Source organism: Octodon degus, unplaced genomic scaffold (genome assembly GCF_000260255.1).
Source record: "Octodon degus isolate 3935 unplaced genomic scaffold, OctDeg1.0 scaffold00010, whole genome shotgun sequence".
Taxonomy (NCBI): domain Eukaryota; kingdom Metazoa; phylum Chordata; class Mammalia; order Rodentia; family Octodontidae; genus Octodon; species Octodon degus.
Genome location: NW_004524586.1, coordinates 1,983,243 through 1,990,554, shown reverse-complemented (window position 1 = coordinate 1,990,554; position 7,312 = coordinate 1,983,243). Strand labels below are relative to the sequence as shown.

Sequence of the window (7,312 nt, the reverse complement as noted above, 5' to 3'; positions counted from 1 at the left end):
ATATAGTACACTACATACACACACACACACATCTTCTTTATCCATTACTCAGGTGATGGGTATTTGGGTTGTTTCCAAGATTTAGCTATTATAAATTATGCTGCTATGAACATGGGTACCCATATACATCAGTGATAGGATGTTTTTAATTCTTCTGGGAAGATATCTAGAGGAGGATAACTGGGTTAAATGGGACCTTTAATCCTAGTTTTTAAAGGGATCACTACACTGATTTCCACAGTGGTTGCACCAGTTTACATTCTCACAAATAGTGGAAAAAGGTTCCTTTATCCCCACCTCCCCTCCAGCACTTTTTCTTTCTTTCTTTCTTTCTTTCTTTCTTTCTTTCTTTCTTTCTTTCTTTCTTTCTTTCTTTACCAGGGATTAAACTCAGGACCATGCATTTGCCAGGCAGGCACTTATGCCACTGAGTTATTTCCCCAGCCCTCCCCTCTTATTCCTCCTCCTCTTTCTTCTCTCTCTCTCTCTCTCTCTCTCTCTCTCTCTCTCTCTCTCTCTCATTCCATTTTGGTTCTACAGGGTAGGTACACCATGCATACATGCAGTTCTTTTTTAACGCGTAAGGGTCAAACATCTTCCAACGTTTAATGACGCACTTCCTATTGAATTGATCTTTATAGCCTCAAAGCATCCCTTGAGTAGATTCCACTCCAGAGCAGTCAGATGCCATCTCTGTCCAATGATCAGTGAACAACCTCCAAATGATATAATATAATGAAACTCCAAACCTGAAAGGTATCTGGGATGTTTGTGTTCCCCAAAACTGAAGAGTGGATTTTAGGAACAATAGAGATTAAGAGCAGAATATATTTATTGGGGGAAAGAAAGCTACTGTCTGAGAAAGGGACAGAAGGGGACCTGAGTGGGTTGCCATTGATAGCCATCTTAACCAATGTCAATGTTAGCCATTCTTTCTGGAGTGAGATGGAATCTCAGCGTTGTTTTAATTTGCATCTCTCAAATGACCAATGATGAACAGTTTTTCATATATTTGTTGTTTGTATTTCTTCATTTGAAAAGTACGTATTCATCTCAGATGACCATTTTTGGATTGGGTCTTTGAATTTGGGGTTCTGATGTTTTTCAATTCTTAATATGTTCTAGACAGAAATTCTTTGTTTGAGGGACAACTGGCTAAAATTTGTTCACTCTGTGGGTTGTCTTTTCACTCAGTTGAGGATTTCTTTTGCTGTATAAAAGCTGTTTAGTAAGATCTCAGTTGTTGATTCTTTGTAGTATTTCCCATATGATCTCAGTTTTGTTCATAAAGTCTCTGCCTACACCTATGTCTTAAATATTTCTACATTTGGGGGGGAAGATTTACTGTTTCTTTTTTAATATTCAGGTCTTTGATCCATTGGAATTTTAGTTTAGTGCATAGTGATAGATATGGGTCTAGTTTTAGTCTTTGGCATGTGGAAAGCTAGTTTTTCCAGCAACATTTATTAAAGAGGCCATACCTTTCTTCCAGTGAACATGTTTGGCATCTTTGTCAAAGATAAGGTGACTGAATGTGCTTGGAGTTGTATTTGGATTTTCTAGTCCATTTCACAGATCCTCAGGGGTTTTTGTTTGGTGTTTTTTTGTTTGTTTGTTTGTTTTTGCCAGTACCATGCTGATTTTATCATAGTAATTTTGTACTATAATTTAAATTCAGGGATTGTAGTGTTTCCTTCCTTGCCTTTGCTGCCAAGAACTATTCTTTTATTCTAGGTCTCTTCTGGATCCACATGAATTTTAGAAACATTTTCTTTAGTTCTGTGAGGTATGATAATGGTATTTTGATTAGGATTGCTTTAAATCTGTATAAAAATTTTCAGAGTATGGTCATTTTCACTATGTTGGTTCTTCCTGTCAATAGCAAGTGATAACTTTCCATTTCTGATATCCGCTGCAAGTCCTTTTTCAGAGTAGTGTAATTGCTAACATAGATCTTTTTTTTCTCCTTTGTTAGATTGATTGCTAAGTATTTCATTTGGGGGGATGTTATTGTGGTTTCCCTAATTTCTCTCTCACTGAGTTTGTTATGTGAGTACAGAAAGGTTATTGATTTTTGAATGTTGACTCTGTAGCCGCTACACTACTGAATTTAGTTATAAAATCTACAAGTCTTTTGCTGATGTTTCCTATGTAGAGTATCATGTTATATGCAAATAATGATAATTTAACTTCTTCGTTCCCTCTTCTTATTCCTTTTATTTCTTTCTCTCATTTAGTTGCTCTGGCTAATGTCTGCAGAACTATTTTCAGTAGGAGTGGTGATAGTAGACATCCTGTTTCTGACCATTTACTATGATTTGAGCTGTTGGTTTGGCATAGGTGGCTTTTATCATTTTAAGGTAAAGACAGTCTATTTCAATTTTCTGCAGGGTTTTTACTGTGAATGAGTACTGGAGTTGGTCAAAGCTTTTTCTGCATCTACTGAAACAATTCTGTGGTTTTTGTCTTAGCTCTGCCAATACAATGTATTACATTTTTGATTTGTGTATGCTGAATCATCCCTGCATCCATACACACCAAGGCTGGCCCAAAGGGCCATCCGACTGCTGAGGTGGGGCACACATCCTCACCAAAGTCCTGTGACTAGTCTTGGGGCCAAGTAACAAGAAAAGGAGCTACATAAAGGAAGAATTATTCTATGTTCAGGGATAAGAAGATTCCATGTTGTGAAGATGGTAGTTCTTCCTAAGTTAATCAACAGATTCAACATTATTTCAATAAAAGTCCAAGTGACAAACTGATTCTAAAATTTGTAAAGAACAGAAAATTAAGAATAACCAATTTAAAACTCAAGCCTAAGAGGACTAAGTATCTAAATCAAAACTTAGCACAACACTACAACAATCAAGACAAGTGTGGTGCTGAGGGAAAAGAAAAAGGCAAGTTTAAACCCAGAAGGCAAGTATTGAACCCAGAAATATTCTTCAAAGGGAAATTAAATGTTAAGTAAAGCGTGCCAAAACTAGATGGACAGGAACTGGGGAGACAGCTCAGTAGAATAAGCACTCGTCTGGCAAGCGCAGGGTCCTGAGTTCAATCCCTGGTACCACAAAAAAAAAAAAAAAAAAAAAAACGGATGGACATGTCCAGAGGAGTCTGATAATAGAACATTTCTTTCTTTCTTTTGGGTGGTGGGGAACCAGGAATCAAACTCAAGACTTTGTGCTTGCCAGGGATGCACTCATGCCACTGAGCTCTATCCCTGACCCAACATTTCTTTGATTAGTTTCTTGTGAAAGTAAATATACTCTTCCGCCACAATTCAGCAATCACACTCCATATTTACTGAAACCAACTACAAACATAAACCTGTATACTGCTGCTTATAGGGTCTCTATTTATAATTGCCAAAACCTGCAAGCAATCAAAATATTCTTCAATAGAAGAATGGATAAATGAGTGATGATGTAGCCAGACAGTGGAACATGATTCAATGCTACAAAGAAACAAAGCCAGGTGTCACAGCACATGCCTGTAATTCTAGTACTGTGGGAGGGAGAGGCTGGAGAGTAACAAGTTCAAACTCACCTTAAGCAAATTTAGTAACTTGATCAGATCCTCTTCCAAAAAAAGCATTTTAAAGATTGAAGATTGCAGCTGAGTGCAAAGGTTCTCAGTACAGCAAAAATAATTATAAGGGGGTCCGGGGAGATGGCTCAGTGGAATAAGCACTTCCCTGGCAAGCACAAGGGCCTGAATTCAATCCCTGGCTCCGCCAAAAAAAAAAAAAAATAATAATAATAATAATAATTATAAGGAAAGAAAAAGAAATAAGCTATCAAACCATGAAAAGACATTGAAGAAACTTTAAAATTAAGTAAAAATAAATCAATCAGAAAAGGTTCAGGGGCTGGTGAGATGGCTCAGTGGTCTAAAGCACCTACTTAGAACAAACTTAGCAAATCACAGGGACCGCGGTTCAATCCCCAGCACCACATGCCAGCCAGCCCGCCCCCGGGTGGGCGGAGCTGGCCACACACACACACACACACACACACACACAAATAAATAAATAATTAAAAAAAAAAAAAAAGAAAAGGTTCAATACTGTATGATTTCAACTATATATTCTGGAAAAAATAAAACTGTGGAGATGGTAAAAATATCTTGATTGCCAAATGATAGGCTTTGGTAATAATGTGTCAGTGCAAGTTCATCAGTTTTAACAAATGCACTTTGTGGCACAAGATAGTGACACTAAAAGAGGCCAAGTGTGCGGGAACATATGAACCTCTCTGCTCAATTTAGTTATCAAGGTTAAACTGCTCTAAAAATAGGTTTATTAATTTAAATATATACATCAGCAAATGAAATTTAGCAATCCATAAAATTAGTGTCTATGACTGTCAATTACCCCGACAATGCAAAGTTGGCTTAATAATCAAAATCAACTTTTACAACTTAACAATAATAAAAACGGCCAAAATAAGCTGAATGCAAGCTTTGCATTACCTAATGTGTCAAAACACTTACTAAGACAGTGCTGATCAAATACCTGACACAACTTACATTCTGAAGCATGTTATTAGCCTCAATTGTTTTCTACATATGTTTCGATTATTTTATCTAGCACCAAAGGAAAAATAACCAGATTCATGAAAACATTACATTTTCCATGTGGCAAAATACAGCAGAAATAATATTCAATAGAAACCCAGCTACAGGATTTCTAGACATTGTAACTTCTAGGCATAAGATTAACAACTATACCTCCATATTTAAAAAGATAAAGGGCAAACTTAAAATTTTTCTAAGACTACAAAATTTTTTAACTAACAAGTGATACAACAGATTTGAAAAAGAACTAGCTAGGGTTACAAAAACTGAGAAACACAAAATGACCTGAAGAATTCAAATATATAAGGGGTGCCAAGGCTGCGTGGGAAAGCAGGAACCAAAGCAAACTTCACCTGCTTGGGAGGAAGGGGGGGAGACAGGTGCACAGGGCAGGCCCGTTCTAGGTGACCCAGCCATGCAGCTCCCCAGGGCTGCCAGGGCCACTGACCAGGACGTGGACTACCTGTTCGAGGTCATCTTCATCGGAGATTCTAACGTGGCAAAGACATGCATGGTGCAGCCCTTCCGGTCCGAAGTCTACACTGAGACACAGCAGAATCCTACCGGGGTGGACTTCACCACACACTCCCTCAACATTGATGGCAAGAGAGTAAAGACACAGGTGTGGGACAAGGTGGGCCAGGAACGATTCTGAACCAAAACTCCCTGAGCTATTACCACAGTGCACATGCGGCCATCATTGCCTACGACCTCATCGCCATCTATGCCTACGGCGGTCCACCTTCGAGTCTGTCCCACACTGGATTCACAAGGTAGAGAAATATGGAACAGCAAGCCTGGTCATCGTGCTTACTGGAAACAAGTCGAACCTGTGGCAGAAGTGGCACGTGCTGTCTGAGGATGCCTGGACACTGGCTGAGAAGCACAGGCTCCTCGCTGTCCAGGAGATGTCTGCCAAGGAGTCCAGGAACACTGACGAGGTCTTCATGCTGATGGCCCGCAACAGCCTGCAGCTGGACAGCAAGGACGCCACACACAGCCTTGCCCCGAAGCCCAGCCTGGTGTTCCTGGCCCAGGTTCCCAGCAAGAAGCCCCACTACACCTGCTCAGCAGGGGGCAAGGCCCACAGGGACCCTGGGAGTCCGGCCTCCCAAGGGTGCCACTGCTGGTCAAATGCTGGTCAAATGAAGTCGCACCTCTCCTTCCTAAGGCTCCAGTTTGGGAAGATGGCATGGGAGCCTGGATTCCCAAGGAAAAGGGACACCCCAAGTTTCCTTCACACCTAGTGAACCAGGGCAGCAGGCACAGGGGAATAGAGTGTGCTTTGTCCTGCCCCTTTCCCTTGTCTTTCCCACACTCCAGCTGCTATTTATTTATTTATTTATTTATTTAGAGACAGGGTCTCACTATGCAGTTCAGGCTGGCCTTGAACTGAGTATATACATATATATAGCCCAGGATGGCCTCGAACTCATCGGGACATTCATGGGAGCCTCAGCCTCCCAAGTGCTGGGATTACAGGTGTGCACCAAATTGCTCTTTGTTTTGTTTGAGATAGGGTCTCACTGCGCAGTTCAGGCTGGCCTTGAAGTGATGGCAATCCTTCCTCCTCCACCTCCCAAGTGCTGCGATTACAGACAAGTGTCACAAACCAGCTCCAGCTGCTTTCAACAGGGTTTTGCTTTTCCACTTGAGGAAGAGGGTAGTGAAGGGAAGAGGACCATGGACAGGAGGGAGAGGGTGTTCAGAATGTTCTAGAACAGCTTGAAACAGCTCAGGCAAGGCATAGGGAACAGCCTTCAAGGGAAACCCCTAATGCCACCATTCACAGGCAGGGATTCCTTTCGGGGAGCAAAACTTTTTATCTAAATCCCAGTGGCACGGGAACCGCTGGGGAGAGGTGGAGTCCCTGCATCTTAGGTGGGCTGACTTAATCACCTTGCTTGGTAGGAGAGACACTCGGAATTTCTTTCTAAACACATCAGATTTTGCTCTTGCTGTTTTTGTTTTCTGCTGCCATGAACTGGTGTCCTCTGCCATGTGCCACCCTGCCTTGGAGCCAGCCAACTACGGAAAAACCTCCACAAACTGTGAGCTAAATAAATTTTTCCTTTCTAAATAAATAGATGACACATCGAACTTCATCTCCTAGATCAGGAGTGAGTTCTGCCAGAAATCAAACTGGCTCAGAAATGACCACCCAACCAGGACTGTGTAGTCTTCTGGAAGAACAGGAGGCAGGATATGGGTGTGGCCAGCAGGGGGAGCAAGTGAGCGGCTGTGATGCATCACTTACTGAGACCCAGGCACCCAAGTTTCCAAGCCCTGCAAGTGGGACCAATCGGAAAGTGTGATCTTCAGTTCTGGTGTCTGATCAAGCAGGTGTGTTTTGTTTTGCTCTGCGGTAGGAGAGACTGAATTTGGGACTTTGTGCTTGCCAGGCAGCCATGAACTAGGCTTTTGTGAGGACAGCCTTGGTCTGAGGTCACTGAGAGGACGGGGGATACAAAAGACTGCAGCCATTCACCTGATGGCCACTGCGCTCTCTTTCAGCACCCGCTCTCACCGTGCAGAGTGTACTTCTTTTCCTTCCTCTAACAAATGTAAAACCTTACTAAAAAAAATAAATCAAATCAAATGTCTTAACATATTCTCTACCTGGTTCTCATTATTCACAGTGTCTAGGAAGAATCATGTACTAATGCTCTCATGTACAAACCTGTGACTCTAATTTAGCTTCTCTAGCGTCTCCAGTTTTCTTACATATGACTTT

At 41.4% G+C, this 7,312-nt stretch overlaps 1 protein-coding gene and 1 pseudogene across 1 annotated transcript in view; one reads left to right on the top strand and one right to left on the bottom strand.

Moving 5' to 3' along the window:
* Positions 1–7,312, bottom strand: part of Tbc1d12 (TBC1 domain family member 12) — an 80,463-nt gene that overhangs the window by 61,266 nt on the left and 11,885 nt on the right. The window lies entirely within an intron of this gene.
* On the top strand, positions 4,994–5,825 carry LOC105741282 (annotated as a pseudogene).